A 10,732-nucleotide genomic window follows, 5' to 3' on the forward strand; every position below is an offset into this window, starting at 1 on the left:
CCCCTAGTCACTTGACAAATAGTATAATGTGCTTCTTTTATTTAAAAGATGATCTTTTACCCGGAGATGCCACAGTCACCTTGCAAAGAGGTGACGGGCATGAACACAAAAGCCAGCACACTAGGGAGGCAGCCCCATGGCCCCTGACAGCCTCCCTGAGAACCTGAGCTAATGCCAGAAGCTCCAGACCTCTTGTTACATGAGAAAAATAAACCCCCATTTGCTTAAGCCACCTTAAAAAATCTCTTCTGTGGGTGTTCGGCTGCATTTTTGAGAGGGAAAATCCCCAACAAAATAAATTCCAGGTTCATAGTTCACTTGCTCTCTGGAGGGAATTGTGGGGAATGCTTGGGAGACTGGAAGGCAGCCCAACTTCTGTCAAGTCACTAATTCTCTTTAGTTGGCTGGCTGCCAGAAACACTAGACGTGCTGGTGTGCTCTTCAGTTATTGTTATTTCTATTCCTGCCTTCCTCATTCCCCCAGGTCCTGGTTCCTTCCTTTAGGCCTCCCTAGTGCCCCGTTTCTACTTCAAAGAGCCTGAAGCTCCACACTGTTCTTACTCGCTTGCCTGCAAGTCTGTGTCTTCATTACACTGGATGCCAGGAAAAGCATCTTATCCGACGCTGGCTTCTCGGTGACATTGTAGGGAAACACGGTTGAATACTGGTTGAATGAATGAATGAATGAATGCCAGCCTCTATCTTTACTCATCCTATTTTAACCGCACAGTAACTTTGTGTCACATGAATCTTTTTTAAAGGTGCTACCTTCAGAGCGTATAAGGTACCCTGCTGTCTCCATGAGGCACTTATGATCAGGCCCTTTGGAACCTTCCACACCATCTACATTTTTGTGAGCTTTGGAGCTCTTCCTTTTCCTCTAGAAAGCTTGGAAGAAAACTTGGATATTCAGGAGAAGAAAGTGGATGTCTCCATCCCTGGACCTCCCCTGGGGAGGAGTCCCTGGGGGCTCCGGCCATGAATTTGCCCCCAACAGCTTCTTGAGCCTGTCTTGAGGGTAAGAAACCGACAGTAGGGAGATAGATATCCAACTGGTGGCCTTGGAGGAGACTTTCAGCAATATGGTAAGAGGAAGCAAAGGAGGAAACTGCATCATGACCCTGCTTTGTGTGCATTAATCCTGCCCCCATGTGAAGGACAACTAGCTCCTGTACCGCTTTGATAACTGAGAAGTACACCAACCCATCCTCTAACCCCTACCAAGGCCCTTCAACAGACCCTGTACAACTCATTATGCTGGCAAGTAGCAAAATACAACGAGATGTCCTTTCTCCATAAACTACTGGCCATCAAATCATCAAAACAAATAAGGGGGAATATTTTTCCCAGGAATAACAAAGATCATAACATCAAAGACCAACTGTTTCTTTATCTGGAAAGAAACAAAGGGCATAATTAAAGTCTCTTGGCAACTTGTCTGTGCTCGGTGACAGCATCTGGCACACTGCAGCACGCATGTCTTTGGGCGTTACTCCAACTCTGAGATTGGGAGCCACTCATGGAACCAACTGGACACTCATTCCTTTTTGGGTCCCCAGAGCCCAGGACAACACCTGGCACGTTGTAGCCACACAACCACACATGTCTTTCCAGGAGATGGATGATGATGGGGGTTGGGGGGAAACATAGACCTTTCCACAAAATTCTAGAACACCTGAATAGGGAGAGTCCTTTTGAAACCTGAAGGAGACAATTCTCAAAGGACTAAAAATGAAGGCAAATTTATATTGCTTATTCACTCATGCTCATCCAGGAAGTTCTTCCTGAGTCCTCTGCCTGCCTCCTTTAGGCAGACGGTAACCACCAGAGCTCCACAAGGGGATGAAGTGGGCAGCACTGGGCCGAAGATCTGGAAACCTGGCTTCAGGCTCCAGCTCTGCCACAGACTAATTGAACAACCTTGGGTATTTTCCTTAACATTTCTGGGCTTCAATTTCCTCATCAGAACAAAGAATGCCTGGTTTCCAGAATTCCTTCTCATTTAAGGACGTATACAAGTGGAAAATAGAGATTTAAGAATAGTTCAGAAAAATGTGTGGACGAGCCCTCTCCATGCGGTACCTGTTGTGCAATTTCACAGAATATCTTCTGGGACTGGATGCAACATGGACAGGCCAACATGGCAATTGTCCTGTTCAAGGTACACTCGTACCAAGACGAAAGGATTCACAGAACCTCACCAGTGTGAGCCACAAAGCAAAGACTTTTGTGGCTTGTTTCTGGGGGAAGAAAACATCCCACTGTGCTTGCTTGTGTTCCCTTCTGCCTCCCTAATTCAAGTGTGATTTTAACTGCACTTTCAAGGGGATCCTTTCATCTTACTAACCTCATTTGAAGTGTCCCCAGGAATGCTTTATTGGAGACAACTGGCAGTGATCGTCCCAGGGTGGGGATGAAAGATGGGCTGGGGAAGGAGGCTGTAACCAGAGATTTGGAGCAGCAGGATTTTATTAGAGGTAGCAGTAAAATGGAGAAGTCAAAGATTTGCTATGTGTGTTCCTTAGAGAGTTAGAGAAAGAAAGAGCCTCCAGTCTTGGATGCAGAACAAATACAGGCAGGAATCATGAGCATTAAGTGGGTCAACCTAGTACAAAAGACTTAGAATGTCCTTTATTTTGCTCCCTGTATTATTCCATCTCAGCAAACTCTCAGGGCAAGCAGGGAGCAAAGAGAAGGCATGTGTGTGGGCAAGTCCTCACGTTGTCCCTGAGTCTGGGAAGGTTCTGGTACAATCTGGTATATTCCCTGAGTCTGGAAAGGTTCTGGCACATTCCAAGCTGCATCCATTGGTCAGGTCACTAAGATGGCTGCTCCATGTCCATTTCCTGACCCCACAAATTACCACTTATCTTTTCTTTTCCTTTCCATTCACTTCATGGTTACAGTGTTTTGCTATATTTGACTGTCTCTGCCTTTTCTTGCAGATTTGTTACCTGATTCATCCCTCTTTTTCTAACAACTTTACCTCAGAATCTGCTGACGAAGCAGAGAGGGGGCCTAGGATATTGATCAAGCACTTGTATGATTAATCCAATTTCCACAGAGCCTCAGCAGTGAAGTGTGGGATCTGGGGGAATAACCAGACCAATGAAAGCTGCAGGTGAAGGGCAGAACTTTGGATTTAAGAGAACTGTCTTGAGTGGTTTCATAACCAGACAATTCCAGACCCATTCTGAGTCTCAGTTTACCATCCATGGAAGGGGCCCCAAATCTGTCATCTTTGCCCTGTGTTGTATGGATCAAAGGAAATGAGTGGGGGAGTGATTTGTGTCACAGTAGAGCCCTCTATAAGTATAATTAGTGCTTTCTCCAGCAAAAGACAAAAAAAAAGAAATGTCAGTGCCTTACATTATTTGAGGGGGCCCAGTTCCCTTCTGGACAGTAGATGATGCCAGGAGGAAAGGTGGAAGGGGATGCAGGGCAGCAAGGAATGTGCTTTCTCTCCTAAGCGCCGCATGGGTCAGAAGGCTTTCAGTGGATCGTAGACGCGTAACCTACACTCATGTGGTGATTTTCAACAAGGCACTTTGAATTATTTTGCAAAGTTTTCCTCATTTGGTTCTCTAATAAACATAATTAGAACAACTGACATTGTTACAAAACGGAATGTGAGGCAGGGGTAAGTGCCCATGTCTGGAAATCATATCAGAAACATTTCATTTAAAAGCATCCCCTAGATCAGAGCAGTACGCGGAAGCCACGCAATGCATATTTGGTGCCTGAATGATTGAATGAACTGGTTCCTGACAGTTGATCCAACCCTGTCAACTTGAGTGTAAATGTATGCTAGTTGACTTAACCAAGTCGCTGGAGAGATGTCTTAGGCCCGCACAGAGGCAACTCCTTACCTTAACACCCCTCAGAGAGAGAACACCCAGTTGGTCCAACAATCCCAGAAGCTGCATGGCTTTAGAATGTGTGGGTTTGCTTATGGCAGCTCATAACACAGTCCATGTATAATTTTCTCATCAAAATTCATTGAGACATTGGAAGAAGGACCCAGCATACAACTTCTGTAAATCAGCCCGGTAATTGGATAACATCAATAGAAGCCAAATATGTTCTAGAATCTCTGAAAGTCAGTCAAGCTATATGTGTTTATCAGTACATTGCTTTTTTTCAGAAGAAAATGGGAGGACCCACATACTTACTAACTTGAATGATTACCGCGTGCCTGGCCTTGTGTGGGTGCCCTACGGGACCCTGCAATCTTTGTATTGACTCAAAAAAAAAAAAAAAAAAAAAAAAAAAACAAACAAGAGAATTCATTCATCATCAGCTAAAGTATTTAACAACAGCAGGTGCTGGTTGTTGCGCAAGAGTATGTAATTTATTCAATAATTACAAACGATTTTAGCACTGATATCAGATGAGCCCTCACGCCCATACCAAAAAGATATTTATTGAGCAGAAGGATTGCCTAACAGTAGCTATTTAGTGTGATAATGGCGTTTGATAGTGTGGACACAAACACCATTGTCACACTCCACAGCTCTGCTAAGGAAAATCTGTAGCTGTGAAGGAGGATAACTTCACCTCCACATTCCACCACATCCTGACAGCATCAGGGAATCTCAGCAGCTCCATATACACGACCTGAGCAGAGAAAAGAGGAACCACAGGTGGCAAGCATCTTGAGAAATGGAAACAGATAAAAACTCATGGATTTAAGGCTTCTGTGAACTGTTTATCAGTAGAACTAATAAAGGGACCCATTGCCTTAGATTTCACTCCCACAACACAGAGGCCTCCCCTCAGCAGGAAGGAGGACTTCCTGTGGAAACAGATGTGAAATGTTTGCATCGATTTTCTAAAAGGGCAGAGAGAGAAGGACCCCTGCAGAAGGAATAGATTTTAGGAAAAAAAATCTTTAGTAGAAGACCATATCGTAAACCAGAATAATAACACCCCTAACTTCCACCTCCCCAAATTTCCCCGTCCATCAGCAGCAAATGTGAGAAATTACGCAGTCTGAGAAAAGGAAAATTATTTTGTATGTATGAACATATTGCATTTAGACATGTTGTAATCTATTCTCAGTGGTACCTTTCAAATACACAGGCATCCAGCGTTGCTCAGATTTGAAATCTGATTCACGACATGGTAGTTTTCCACCATAGCAAGGGTGGGAGAGGAGGAGAGGTAAGGACAGAAGGAGAATGGGAGTGCATGGAAACTATGTAAACTTTATTTAATACTACTCATTTTTCAGCAAAAGGGAGCCCTCTGTGAAAAAATTCCTTCTGGATTTACTTGGTTTCTGTTAAAAACGGTTTCTTACTGATAGGTAAACTACTGCCCACCATGGGGAACGGGAAGAAATAAAGCATTTTACCAAATCCCTTATTTTCCCCAAATGTTGGAAAAAGAGAGGGTTGGGGACCAGTTAATTTTTTCTCCAGAATAGCTAAAGTGTCAGCATTTGACCAAAGCCTGGCTTCAGCCATAAAATTGGCCCTTCTTTAACAACTGGAAACAAAGCCGCCTGCATTTTCCAGGAAAAACTTTCCTTATTCGCATGCAGCCCATGTTATCATCCTCTCCCACCGCCACTGTGCGGCCATTAGCATGCTGTGGAGAGTCACTTTGTATGGGGTCAAGTGTTGAACCTGCTTTTTTCTTTTCTTTTTTTTTTTTTTGCTGTGTTGATTTCCTATCATCCCATTAAGTGACTTCCTATGCCCCTGTCCATGACTCTGGGATCCCTTTAGGGTGGTCATGTGCCAGGAAGCAGGAAAGCATCAGACCTGCTGTCTCCAGGTGGAACTCTCCATCTGGGCAGCTTTTCTGGGACTCAGCCTGAATGCAAACTCCAGAGTTCCTGTCTGGCCCCAACCACTACCACAAACTCTTACCACTCTGGGTGCACTCGGTGTCGTGTGGACCTAGTCCCGTGACTGACTGTCCTCTCATTCGTCCCTTTCCCTACTGCTGCTCCTAACTAGTTGGCCAGGCTCATCTTGTCTTCTCCAGAGGGACTTAGGACAGAAATACTCACATCCTGGGCACTAAGAGGATGCTGTTGACCATCCCAGCAGCTTCCGGAACTCTTTTAGTTCAGTTGGAAGAACCAGGGAGAGGTGAACAATCCACTAGCAGGACAAGCTCGGCCACCTTCACCTCCCAGGACCCGCAGCCGGGTCCAGGCACCCCTCCACTTCTCCCAAGGGGGTTCTGGATGCTTGTGGCTTTGAACAATCTGCAAAAGACAGAAAGGGGGCAGAAGGGTAAACAGGAAGAAGAGAGGAGGAAGTTAATGTGTTACAGATAAATCTTATCACACTCCTTCCTCCAAATAAACCTCTATTTCTTTGACTCAGAAATGTATCTTAAGCAAAAAGTCAAGAATTTGTAGAAAGAGTTATCTGTAAGGTTGTTCATGGCAGCATTTTTTAACAATAAAATTTGAAAACAACCCAAATGTCCAACTATAGGAGAAGGGTAATATATTTATGATACACCATACTCATTAAATGTACAAAAATGGTTTTTGACTTGGAAAGAAATTCACGATATGTTACTGAGTGAGAAAGTAGTTTACAAAAGCATATACACAGAATAATCCCCTTTCTGCAAAAAATGCAAAGCATCACATGTTAATGATGAGTAGCGGAGTTCAGGCTCCATTCTTTCTCCTTTTGCTTCTCTGCATTTATTAATTTCTACAATTCATGTAGCATTTTTGTAATGAGAAAAACAGTTAGAATTTCAAAAAATTTTGAGTTTTTTTCTGGATTCCTTAATAACTCTTCCTTCTCTGCAAAACATCCTTCTGAAATTGGGAGGTCAGAACCTGTTCTACTTATATACTGCTTGGCAACAAGCTAGAAGAGTTAGTGTCTTGCTAAGAGATTGGCTAGCATTGGGCTGATCTCTTAACAAATAGTGAAATTATTAGTGAATTTTAGGGTAATTGCATCAGTCAGTAAATTTTGAGCGCCTTTTATGTTCTCAGCCTTGTGAGTAGTTTTTAAACATGCTACACAATGGCCATCTTTTATTCCTTCTTTGATTGTTTCTGTAGAAGTATAGTTAAGCTTTGTCAATCTGCAAAGCAGTTCAAACAAGCAAGTAGAATGTTTTCATTTTTTCAAATGCTATCCAATAATATAGAACTGATTTTAAAAATTAGAAGTGGCTAACGCTAGGATCTACTCTTGAATATTTTTTAAAAATTTACAGTCATTTCTCATTGTGTGGTTGAAAAACTCTTTCATTCTAGTATTTTCAAACTTAACAACTAAATTTAAATAATACCAGTCAATAAAAAATAGCAAGTTTATAAACTGGTTGGGAAATAATACCTTTTATTTCCTATGGGGGAAAAAAAAAGCTCAAGTCAAAGATGTTGGATGTTAATCAGGATAATTTATCCAAAACTTGTAGTCTTCTACAGCTTGAAAAGGCCTGGAGGAATCTTGTTTATCTTTCTTGGGCCTCTGCTCGCCTCATCTGCAAAAACCTTCCACCATCTCTATTTGACCTTGCTTCCAGAGATTTCCTAAGAGAGGCTGAGTGCTAGGCTTTACTAAATGGCTGTTTATTAAAAACTAAATTTTTGTATATACTACATAAAATGGAATATTATTCAGCCAGAAAAACAAATGAAGTTCAGATGCAGGCTACAACATGATCCTTGAAAACATTATGCTAAGTGAAATAAGCCAGATATCAAAGGACAAATATTGTGTGTACAGTATGTTACATAAAATATCCAGCATAAACAAATTTGTAGAGACAGAAAGTAAATCAGAGGTTGTAGGAGCCCGGGGGAGGGAGGAATGGGGAGTTATTGTTTAATGGATTCAAGGTTTCTGTTTGGGATGATGAAAAAGTTTTGGGAAAGGACAGTGGTGATGGTAGCACAACATTGTAAATGTAATTAATGCCACTGAATTGTAAACGTAAAATGGCAAATATACACGTTTCCACAATAAAATTTAAAAACAAAAACAAGTAAATTAAAAAACCCAACAAACTAAATTTCTGTGCAGTGTCCCAGGCTCCCTTCTCCCACTTTCCCAACTTTGACTGACTCTCTGGGCATTTCCAGCTGTTGTGGTCGATTCAGATTGCAGTTTTCCCATTAAGATGATGAGCATGAAAAACAGGCTAGACTTGGATTGTTCCACTTTTGATGTCATGTATTTCTTTTCTTAAAGGGGGAAAAAGTTCATTGAGGAGGAAGCATTTACAAAGCCTCACCTTCTGGTGAATACATCAACCTGTAAGTATTCTGGGTGCATAATAGCTCCCAGTGGGATGTCTTAGATTTGCAAGTACCAGGAATATTGCAAAACTCCCTATTCATTCGCAAATCAGATCTGGGTATGAGCAGCTTGTCTTTGCTTTCATACTTTGTTTCCCAGGGGCTGAGAACATTCTAGGGCCCAGAGGATTGAGAAAAGAGTGCTTTTGGGACAGCAAACCTAACCCATCAGCACCAAAAAAAAGATTTCTTAAGAAGCAAAAGGTAGATGGAGATGCTTTGTCTTAACTCTAAATCCACATTTACTGTCATTTAAATGCATCAGTTTGATTCTTTTAGGCTGTTATAGTCTAGATGGAGACAAAGGATGTCAGTAACATACTTGTGAGCCTTGTCATTTTGAAAGCACATGGAAATTTTTAAGTAGAATGTTCTTGTCAACTCAACAGGGAGCAAAGCAGCATTTCTTTTCTCACTGAAATCCACCAAGAGGGGAGAATCCAGAAAGCCCCCTACATGCACCTATTATCATATTTCTCACTAATGGAGCGTGGGGGGAGGGATCACTGGGCAAATTCTCAGCCACGGTGGGACCTCCGCGGACTTCTTAAAGAAACTTGCTGAAGCCTGGGGATCAGTTTCATTTCCTTGCAGGAGGCCAGCTATTTCCAAGTGCTGTTGAGAGAACAAATGAGTCGGCCTGAGGCAAGCAAGTCTGGTGTGGGTGTTTTAGAAGTAGAAGAAGGAAACATAGTGAGCCTGGCCACTGTTGCACTGAAGCTTGGGGAAGGGGAGGAATTCCTGGTCAAACCAACCTCCTCATTTCAGTTGTCATGCTGGTGGCATCTTGTTTGAAAGCCTTGTGTCCTTAAACCAGGCCACTGTAAAATAGGATATTGCTTCAGACGCAGCCACTCCAAGGGTGGAAATAAAAGTCAAAGGCCACCTCTGGACCCTGGAGCCTCCCTAGCCTCACGGTTTCCCTCCAAGGGCAGGAAAAGAACCTTCAAGAAAGGCTCCAGTTTCCCTCAGACTTTCTGAAGACACAGAATAGTCACTGCAGACACATTCAAGTATGGTGTGTCCAACACTTCACGTTGCTGAGGTGCTCGTGGGGGGTTTAAAGCACAGGGGTCAGCAGCTCACCCTCATTTCTCAGAGTCAGTGGCCACACTGAAGAACAGCCAAATTCACAGAGGTGAGGGAGACACTTACCTCCCAGGCTGCTCTCGTCGTCTCCCAGCCCAGGGCCCCTTCTCTGGTCCACGGAGGACGCCTTCAGCTTTCCCTAGTCCTGCTGGCTGTGCGGGGGCAGCAACGGGCCACAGCCCTGAGCTTCTGTGGCTTTGAGGCCTTTCCCCTCTCCCTTTATGGGATTCAGGGTTTTAAAGTAAACAGTTCTTTCTCTTTCTGATAAGTCACATTAAATCATCGATTCGGGGGGAGGGAGGGCACGACCTCAGTCCACTAAGTCAGCGTCACCTTTGGTCAGACACACTAAGCAAGACTGGAAAGCCCGGGTTCCCCCCACCCCACCACCCCGGCATGTGCGAGTGCGCAGCGTGGGGCAGGGCCGGAGGCAGGCGGCTGTGTGGAGGCCCAAGGGGTGAAACAGGCGCTTGCACCTGTTGAATGCATTATTATTCCCCGCAGAAACCTGGGTTTAAACTTTTTAACTCTTTCTTCACAGGAAGATTGAAGTTTATTACCTTGTGACCGCTTTAGAGTTCTAGAACCTGAAAAGTCACCTGGTCATATGAATCTATTATGTTAAGTAACTTCTTAGCTTAACCTACTTAGAGCTCTTGACCAATATTTGGAGGCCAATCTCATTCTCCTCTTGACGGGTCATTTCTTACAGGATGCAATCTATTCGTTTGCTCACTTACTGAGCTCCTCCTTAGCTGCTCAGCTCAGCAAAGCAATGGTGAGCAAGATGGGGGAAAGTCAGACGCACATGAACGCAGTCACACTGACGTCCAGTGGAGGCTATGCTAGTCCTCCACGTATTCTGTTTTCTGTTATTATTTTAATGTCTTTGATAATTTCTTTTCCACCTCAGGTCATTTTGTCATTTTGCTTTCCCAAGCTTTAAAGGGAAGCTATTTGTTACCCTCTCAAGGAATAAATGCGATCTGAGGTGAGGCTTGGTATAAGCTGGGGAGGATTGGAAGAGACAGGCAGCCTTGAGTAGGAGTGATTGTCATTCTGCCCCACCTGACATGAGTTATCAGATTTCTTTGTAAGTGGAAGTGAAAAGCAAACTATGCTGTGGCTCTTAATTTTTCTGATCTCCGGAAATGAGCCACCAGAGTTGCCACTGCTATTTTATCCTGCTAGCCCTGCTCCCGAGTTCCTTTGGGAGAGCCCTGCTCAGTCACCTCAGACCTGAGGAAAGGCCGTGGACTCACCCTAGACAAGGCCAGGGGCTTCCCAGGAGGGCTGAGGGATTAGCGGTGGCCTTACACAGGCAGACACGTCCATATGGCCTCATCGTTCATC

The 10,732-nt window shown here is 43.7% G+C and overlaps 1 long non-coding RNA gene across 1 annotated transcript; it reads right to left on the minus strand.

Annotated features, from left to right (window-relative positions):
* Window positions 1–4,293: 4,293 nt before the first annotated feature.
* On the minus strand, window positions 4,294–9,595 carry LOC119511461. Its single transcript, XR_005212187.1, has 3 exons — window positions 9,446–9,595; window positions 6,020–6,220; window positions 4,294–4,617 (listed from the first exon to the last, which is right to left on the minus strand). It is a non-coding gene; the product is annotated as an uncharacterized LOC119511461 (long non-coding RNA).
* Window positions 9,596–10,732: the final 1,137 nt, after the last annotated feature.

This window comes from Choloepus didactylus, chromosome 16, assembly GCF_015220235.1.
Source record: "Choloepus didactylus isolate mChoDid1 chromosome 16, mChoDid1.pri, whole genome shotgun sequence".
In the NCBI taxonomy this organism is placed as follows: Eukaryota; Metazoa; Chordata; class Mammalia; order Pilosa; family Megalonychidae; genus Choloepus; species Choloepus didactylus.